The sequence below is a fragment of the Mytilus edulis genome, chromosome 11 (genome assembly GCF_963676685.1).
Source record: "Mytilus edulis chromosome 11, xbMytEdul2.2, whole genome shotgun sequence".
Classification (NCBI taxonomy): domain Eukaryota; kingdom Metazoa; phylum Mollusca; class Bivalvia; order Mytilida; family Mytilidae; genus Mytilus; species Mytilus edulis.
Genome location: NC_092354.1, coordinates 35386576 through 35396607, shown reverse-complemented (window position 1 = coordinate 35396607; position 10032 = coordinate 35386576). Strand labels below are relative to the sequence as shown.

The following is a 10032-nucleotide window of genomic DNA, read 5'->3' as shown; positions in this document are numbered from 1 at the left end:
TTCCAACTGACTTGAAATGTTTGGCTAGAGTCTGAAAAAAAATAGTGTAGTGCAGGGATCATATGTCTAAAACTACAGTTGAATAATCATACTGTATGTGTATGGTCCAGCTTGGTAATTACAAATGTTTTACTATTTGTTTACAAGTTTTTTCTTATCCTCAGACAATAAGTAGTAAGATTTATTTGTATTTTATATATATATTTCATAACTAGTTATATATTGAGTACTTCAAAGTAAATACCTTCAATTTTATGTGTTGAAGGGTCATCTGCATTTAAGAGGTCTGGATCCATGACAGATAGTGCATCCAGTACTTGGTTGTCTGGAAATCTGTCATGGAGGTTCTGGATCACATTTTCTAGGTAGGGCTGGTATATATCCCTTTTGAAGTTATCAATGTCAGACTGCCTCAGTCTTACACCATACTCTGACAGGCTACCCAGAAAAGTTGGCATTTGTCCAGGTTGATCAGTTTTGTGATGGTTATTTGTGTTGCGGACACAAGAGTTTCAATTAAGGTGAAGTCGATATATGTTTTCTGCAAAGATAGATATTAAAATCTGGAATTCCACAACAACCATTGAAATGAACTTAATATATTAATTAATATAAGCATATGCAATTGTTATACATGGCAAAATAAAGAAGAATCTCTCCTGCATACATTGTAACTTTGTCCTTAGACAGTTTTTTTTATTTGGTCTTTCATTGTTTAGGTAATTGTTTATTAAATCATTATTTTGGCCTTGAGCATCATCACATCTTAGTTAGTTCATGTAGTTATGCATCCAAATTTGTAATTTTATCTACATTTTCAGAGTTTACAGTATTGCGTGAAAGAAGTCATCTTATTTGTGTTTCATAAAATTTTGCAATTCAAATTTTTGCGATCAGTATTTTGTTTTTTCAAAAAAAGAAGATAAAAATGCACTCACAATAATTTAATTATACTAATAAATTATACCATGGAAGTATTATATTGACAGGAACTTCAACGATTTATTAGCACTTATTTATAACCCGGGGAGCTCTGTAGAAAAGATATGGAAACTGACTAATTAGTATGTTATCGTTAATAGCCCTTTGTGACCATGTGCGATGCCGCCGTCCTAAACTGACCAGACATACTTCTTATCATCACGTGGTTTTTATTGCGAAGGGTTATCTCTAATACCTGTCGGAAAACCCCTTTGTTTATTTCAATCTCGTCTGTGGTCTTTCAGAAACAAATCGACTGATGTACAAAACAAGAAAATCGGACGAGAACTTTGAATACTACAACGTTTTGAAGTGGTGAGTGACAATATTTCATTAGTTTGTGGGTTAAGTTTAAATCGTAATTAAGGTGTGTTCCGGTTACCGCCGGTTAAAAATAAATACTGTGAAGTTTCGAGTAATCTATATAGTTAAGGTACTGGATAATCCTGGAAAGTAGAAATTTCCAGTTTAAAATACGAAAATTAATCGAACAAGTACCAACATCAACAAAATACAGCAGAAGAAAACAGAGATCTCACTTTGTTGTGTAGGTATTTATATAATGTTGGTTAATATCTTTTTAATTGTGAATATAAAAACTTCATGTCTACCCGGAATTGAAAGACCTTTCCGATTATATAAAGCCATGGTCAGTATTTTATCATTTGAACATGTATGACTATGCCAATATATATACTAGCCAAGATTTAAAAAGTCTTATGACCCGAGTATTGTTTTCTCACAAGGACAAATCTTAAAGTTATCAACTTCTACTGTAAATCTAATACTTTATATATACACTTAAAAAACAAGGTTTAATGTCTATATCAAAAACGTAAACTGAAACTGTTTTACAGTGCACTTAACATATACATGTCCATGAAATCAGAATTCAGTGATGTATATTTGGCAGTCAGGATATTTCATATATAATTATATACGTAAAGCCTTATTTAACATGGTGTTATACCAACCCTGGATTTGGATTAAGTCTTATAATTGCTCTATAATCAAATAGTCTTTTTTTTAAATCTTGATTAAATCGCCTCAATTTTCAATATAGTATACAGTACAGTCCCGAATATGAATGAAATACATGCCACTGGACGTAAGACAAACAACTTTCAATCACAACTTATGATGTGCTTTTTCTACCCTTCAACCCATTAAAACAAATCCAATATAGTCTTTTTTTTTGTCAACAGATATGGTAAATAATGGACCCAGACTATAACTGTCGTTTATGTGGAACTACAGAAAAGAGAACTGCTCACCACCTACCATACGAAAAATCAAAATATGCTAGAGACATAAAACTCTCACTAAATACTGATATTCAAAATGATCCAAGTGATTTTCCAAAATTTATTTGTATTAGTTGTCAATCCTAGCTGTATTTATGGAGAAAAAAAATCAACAAAAGCAAGAAAGCTAACATAAATATACAGATAGCAGATATAAATATGTTTGCCTAAACATTGCCTAATTGATAAAACAAAATATAATAGATGCTTGTTTTGATCAAATATATTTCTTTAAAAAAAAGATAACTATTGGTTTCCAAACGTTGGGAGAATTCCGTGGTAAGTCAAGGTCAGCTCTGTGATATCTCCAGGTCAACCGGTTACAACTTTTGCGAAAGTACACAGCAGACTGAGATAGATGTAGGGAAAGATGATAACATGAATTATACATAAAATTATGTAAAAAGACTTATGGCTATAATTTTCTTGACCTTCACTGTCAGATAAGATCAATTTCAAATATGTATAAAGCTCCATACTGATGGGGCATATAGGTTAATTGTTTATAGCGATTTCAGTTTCTTGTTTAATAGCGGAATTTTTCAAAGCATGTAATAATAAAAGGGGAAAGTTCTGTATAAACAAAATAGTGCCTCTCTTTGATGTTTATATGATTTCAAATTTGTTATGCAGCTTAATTTGTTTTGATGAGTTGTATATGATATAAGTAATTTTGGTTGCTGTTTGTAATCAACTTTCTATTTAGCAGCTAGGACTTTGAATGTGTGGGATACACTTCAATTAGACATTTGTGTGGTTGTCATAATTATGTTTATTTATAATTTTATGGATGTCAACAGGTTGCTTGTCTTTAGTTTCATATAAGTGCATACATACATGTACATGCATTTTTTTCTTTATTTTTCAGAATTAGCTTTTGTGGGGGATGCCAGATATGGCATCTCTATTAGAAGAACTGATTTGTTAAGATGTCGTGCTGGGGCAAAAACAGCCGAAAAGTTGGTCCTTAATCTCATTGAGTTTGTGCTGTCCAACGAGGAAATAGAAGCATGCACCATATATGGGAACAAGCAGCACAACTTTAAAGCAATATCTGTGGACAAGAAGCATGCAATCAAGAGTATGTTCCCCTTTTATATATTACAGTTTTCTTTATTTTAATATTCCTTATTTTGCAAAATAGTAACCTTTATCCCCTATTTAATTGGGGTTTCTTTACAAAATTCTCCATCTGGAGTATGCAGACGGATTTAACGTATCATTGACCATTCCTGAGATAAAAGAGATGCATGAATCTCAAATTTGTTTTTAATTTTAAGTCTACTTTGCTGCAGTTTTTTTCAATGGAATACCTTATAAAAATAAACATAGCACTCAATTGATTTTCGAGCTATAGCGGGCCAAAGTTTACAAAGAACTTCATTTTTTTTTATTTTTCATCAGAAGGGACTTAATTGTTTCTTTGGATTCCTCTTGACTTAAAAATTGAGCTTCTGGATGAGTGCAGATATTTTTTGTAAAGCTATTACTGTTTTCAAGCTTTAAGCTGCCAAAGGGGGTCATATAACCGCACGTTTTTAAAGTACCACATTTTAATTTTAATTATTTTTTTTACATCTTTGGTGTACGACCAACATTATATATTATGTATCAATGATTACCAGCACTTTAAATGTACATGTATTCAACTTTAATGTGTCAAAATGCTGCGGTCATATCATGCCCAATGGTGCAGCTGTTCATTTTGTAATGCTCGCAGATATTCATTTCATTTAGACAATTTTTGGTATGCAAGTCTACCAGGATGACTTACAGATCAAGCTTGCATTTTGTACATCTTTGACTATTTTTGATGGCATAATAAACCTTGTTCAACCGGTAGGGGACTATGTATTTCTGTGCAATACGATCCACACGTTCATACATTTTGTGTATTTTGATTTGAATTTTGAATGCGCTACCTACCAAAAAGCTGGGGCCATCCAGAGTTGTGCCTGGTCATAGTAAGAACTTTCGGTTTTATGGCGGTCAAAGTCGAAACATTGATAAAAAAATAATTCAAAAATCATACATGAATGGAATATTATATAGGATGAAATTTGGTATGAAAGTGAGTAACAAATATAGAAAATTGCACTTCCAGCTGGCGTCCATTACACACAATAACATTTTCTTTTTCAGGTGAAATATTTAGCAGATTCCTGAAGGAAATCTCCATTGAAGACAAGACCAAGGAATGGGGGAAAATTACTGTTATTATGAACGACAAAATTAGAAAACTAAGAAAAAAATTAGACTAGAATGAGTGTATTTATATGTAGATGTATATTTTTTAGAATGAGTGTATTTAGATGTACATTTTTTTAAGCTCACCTGTCCTAAAAGAACAGGTGAACTTTTCCATCACTTGGCATCCTTTGTTAACTTTTTCAAAAATCTTCTCCTCTGAAACGGCTGGGTAGATTGGATTGAACTTGATAGGAATGATGTTTGACATGTCCTCTTCAAACGATTATCATTTTATATTGATCCGATGAAAAACATGGCTGCTGTTGCTATAAATAGAACATAGGGGTAAATTGCTGTTTTTGGCTAATAACTCAAAAACCATTACAGATATCGAAAAACTGACATAGGGTAAACGTGATCAGCATGGCAAGATCTACCATGCAATTTTCAAGAAAATTCCGAAACCCATCTTGGAATTATTGCCCTTTGTCAAATTTTCAAAATTTTAACCTTTTTGGTCTTTATTTCTAAAACAATCAAAGACACCTGGTTAAGTTTAAATTGCAAAAATGTTCAGTATGTCAAGATCTACCTACTTTGCAATTGTAGAAAACAATAGGGGCATCCTCAGGGGTTTTCTTCAGAGCAAGGGATGACGGAGATCCCTCTCAATTAATGCCCCTTCAAAAATGGTGTATTCTTTAATACAATTTAAGAACAAGGCGGGCTTGTGATTATATCCCCATCTGAACAAATTTTCTGAAGAAAACGCTGATCCTATGTCTCATAACTTTTTAGTTTTTTATTTAAATTGGAATTTTCATGCAGTATAATTTTTATAGTGTGGATATTATAATTGCTTCATTATATTTGTACTTTCAGTAGAAATGAATTTTTTATAGTGAAGATTAAAGAATGATCATACCACAAAGATTTATGGTTGTTTTTGTTAAACTGTGAGTTAGCATGATGCATGATTTACCGAAACCCTAATTTCCAAAACAAGTACTGTGACCGCAAATTATTCAATACAACAATTTTTTATTGGAATTCCACTGGAGAGAAATTGTCTGGCATTCCACTGATCTACTGGAATTCCACTGATTGACCAGTGATAATTCCAGTGGAATCTACTGGAATTCCACTGATTTATCATTGATAATTCCAGTGGAATCTACAGAAATTCCACTGATTTACCAGTGAAGATTCCAGTAGATCAGTGGAATGCCAGAGAAAATACCACTGGAACTTGTTGCATTCCACTGGAGTTACCACTGGTAAATCAGTGGAATTCCAGTAGATCAGTGGAATGCCAGACATTTTTTACCGCTGGAATCCAGTGGTTAATCCACTGATCTTGCCAGTGGCTTTCCAGTGGAATTCCACTGGAATTTTGTCATCTTTTTCTATGGAGTAATGTCATCTGAGGATAATGTTTTAATTAAAAACGTAGGTTTATTACTGTGTACTTTATTCAAAGAGAGAAAATCATGTCTAGATACAGTTTAGTCACCGGTAGTTTGTCCATCTATATTATATTGTAAAACTATAAAGAATATATCATTTCTACAAACTTCGACTTTGTTTTATTCAGGTATAGATTACCTTAGCTGTATTTGGCACAACTTTTTGGAATTTTGGATCGACATTGCCCTTCAACATTTTACTTGTTTGGCTTAAATAATTAATATTTTGATGTGAGCGTCGCTGATGAGTCTTATGTAGACGAAATGCGCGTCTGGCGTACTAAATTATAATCCTGGTACCTTTGATAACTATTTTATTGTTAAATAATCAGTGTAATCGATATGTAATCACTTGTATGAACTTGAACTTAATTGTACCGCTCAAATTTTTGAGCGTCATATTTGACAATAAAAAAACTGGGTCATCAAAGTTTACAAAGAACCCCTATGGAATATGAAATTATATTTTGAATTTACTTTGGATTAATAAGCAATAAGAGAATGACGAGTAGAATTCGAACTGAAAACTTCAACGGGAAATAAATTCATGGAAAACATTATTATTAGCCTTTTTTTATCAAACTATTCCAAAATTGAAGCATATTGTTATCTGTGAGGAAAAGTACAGCTTCACACCAGATAATTTCAAGGCAGCCACGAGACAAAAGCTACGCAAGTCTATACCATTTACAATTTCCTATTTAAAAATAGAAAATGAACTAATGTGATCTAAAAAATTATCAAAAGTCAGCAGTATTGAACACTGAACCTGGAAAAAAAGACCTTCAATTAATTGTTTTCATCTTTACATAGAAACAATGATTTCTAGTATATCAAATGACTACCGAAATTAACACTAGCAAGATTTCAAAGTTTATTAAAAAAACGATTTCGCAAACATCAACAATTTTGTACGGATAAAAGGGAAATTGAACCGCGAAAATATCAAGAAAAATCTTTTTAATCAATTTACTTTTGTGACTTAGATGGAGAGTTGCCTCATTGGCACTCATACCACAGCTTCTTATATCTACATATGTGAAAAGAATATCTATTGGACTATTGTATAAATTGACTTTAGAGACGACACATATATAATTGAAATCAAAACTGTATATCGTAATAAAATCAGTAATAATAGTATCACACTCGTTGAATCTACTACATAGATTAATCAGATCAAAGGATCGAAAATTAGCATTTATCCTGACAGCATTTCTAATTCAATCCTAATTTTTTTAGGTAAATTTAAAATGGATAATACAGATAATGCCTTTGGCAAATTAAAAGATTTCTTATCTGCAAGAGGACTTTCATGTATGGGAAACAAGCAACAGCAAATATAGATTACCACAGGTCTTTAAAAGATGATGACTGGTCTTCAGATGTAAAGGAGTGGCCCAAAATAGATCTTGGCAAGATATTTTATTTTATTTAAGAAAGAACAAGATATGGACTTCATTGGACATTACAAAACTAAAAGGCCAACTCATTCTACCAGTCTGACAGTCTCATTCTAATTACATATTTTAATAAATTGGCTAATTTTAAAAGTATACAGAAGTTCATAGACTCATCATGCTCATTGCTAAGTATTTACTCTTTTACTTCAACATGTTCAGTAGGCTTGATCATCTGCTGATTGTTCTCGGGTACAACAGAGAGAGAGATAGAGAGTTGTTCAACAGACATGACAGAAGAACCAATAACCATGATAACAGGAATGAGCAACAGGGAGAATATCCCCATGGTCTCCGGACCAGGGTTTAGAAAAAAACTGAAACCCTTCATCAGCAAAAAACAAAACACCCAGGATAAGATTATGGCCTTGAGGGCATCAAAATCAAGAAATATTAAAACTTGTTACCATTGAAATGGTGTATTACATAAAATATTCCTGGTTAAACAAATACTCACACTCTCGGCCCCTCACTACACACTTCAATCGTTACCAATGATTAAAGGAATCACAATTTATAAACTGCTGTTTATACTACATGTATGTCACATAACATATTATGATATAAATAATAAATCAGGAAAATCTAATATGTGATAGGAATCTTTTTGTTTCGTTTTGCATGGTATATTTCATCAAAAGAGGGACGAAAGATACCAAAGGGACAGTCAAACTCATAAATCTAAAACAAACTGACAACGCCATGGCTAAAAATGAAAAAGACAAACAGAAAAACAATCGTACACATGACACAACATTGAAAACTAAAGAATAAACAACACGAACCCCACCAAAAACTAGGGGTGATCTCAGATGCTCCGGAAGGGTAAGCAGATCCTGCTCCACATGTGGCACCCGTCGTGTTGCTTTATGATTACAAATGCGGTAAAAAGTCTAATTCGGTAGGTCACATTCATGAAAGGGAAGGGGATTGTAGTTACGACGTAAGGAACATATCCGATATCATTTGTGAAACGGTTATTCCATAACGGTCAACCAACTCGTGACTCATCATCAAACTGATACTGTTTGAATCAAAATTTTGCAAGCTGAATTTATTAGCTGATCATTAAGCAATATTAAATCAATTACAAATTCATTAACGAATTGTTATGTCTTCCAAATCTGCAAAAACATGCAAATATTGCAGTCGTTGATTGTCTTTGAATTATATATCTTTCACATTTATAGCATTGTTCCTACTTACAGTTCTGTTCTTTTCAGGTTACTTTGAACCTGCCTCATCGGAAATGTGGTATATGTACAGAAAGAGAGTGCTATGCCTTCTTTGTGCCGTACAGCCACACAGCATGTTTAGTCTGTGCTCTGCAGATTGAAACAATGGGACAAACCTGTCCTGCCCCAATTGTAGATATGAAATACAGTCCGTGAAATCAATGTTTGATATTTAACTTACTGGTATGTTAGTATTATGATCTCACAAATTACAATTGAAAGACATATTTTGTTTACTTTATGATTATTAGATCGATAATTGCAGCATCTTGATAAATTTCTTGTGATTATGATGTTTGAATTAGTTCACTTTGGTCAAAAGGTAGTCAAAAAGATCAAGTTTTGAATACTCAATAATCTAGTTTGTTTGTTAATATTATAGGCCTTTTAGCTGTAAGATTACTGAAATGTTAAAACAGTTTCAAACAGTAATTACACTTACATGCAACATCACCATACATGTGTTGTCTGTGTGAATGTATTTTGAAAGTCTAATGAGAACAAATGGTATTGATCGACTTGAGTAAGATTTCAAATGAATCATTGACCATTCTTTTAAAAAGAGCGATACCCCAAGGGTGGCTTGGTCTTCTCCCGACCGGCAGTAAAACGCTTGCTGAAGTGGGGCGTCCGTTTGGCTGTGCGGGATGTATCAAGTTCGCAGTCACGTCCGTCAGAAGGGGACGTTAAATCCGATGCCTCGTGTAAAGAGAGTGCCACGCTCTTTGCACGTTAAGAACCCTTGCAACAACTCTTTGAGGGGTCCGTAGGTGGCCTGTTGCAAGGCAAAGTTTCTGTCCCTATCCAATATACCCTCATTAATTTTAAATTATCATAACAAAATATGCAATTTTATTTAATGTTGTGTTAATCAACTGACCTAAATCTGCCGTTTACAAAAATGTTAGTTATTTGGAAGTCTCCTGCTCTGACAAGCTGTCAATGGAAGCAGTTGGGCCTTCTAGTGGCAAATATAGCAGGTCCACTTAAAATGTACACTTTCTTGCAACTTTAAAGAAAAAGAACAGAAGTATTTTTTAAACAATGGTTATAGAACTATAACATTTATAAAGCATAAAAATCAGTTTTTATTGATGTTGAAAGTTGAATATTTGTTGACATATAAACATAATAAACAAAATGGACACACTATATAGACAAAGGAAGCAGTGGCGGATCCAGAAATTTTCAAAAGTGGGGGGCCACTGACTGCCTAAGAGGGTGCCCACTCCGATCATGCTTCATTGATTTCCTATATAATCAACCAAATGTTCCCCTGGCCCGCTCTAAATCTACCTCTGCGAAGATGTGGCAAGAGTACCAATGAGACAAATCTGCATGCATCCAAGTCACAATTTATAAAAGTTAACCATTACAGGTCAAGGTATGGTCCTTA

General features: G+C 33.2%; 1 long non-coding RNA gene across 1 annotated transcript; it reads left to right on the top strand.

Annotated features, from left to right (window-relative positions):
* Window positions 1-3133: 3133 nt before the first annotated feature.
* Window positions 3134-5406, top strand: LOC139495514 (uncharacterized). Its single transcript, XR_011657374.1, has 2 exons — window positions 3134-3366; window positions 4428-5406. It is a non-coding gene; the product is annotated as an uncharacterized lncRNA (long non-coding RNA).
* The last annotated feature ends 4626 nt before the right edge of the window (window positions 5407-10032 follow it).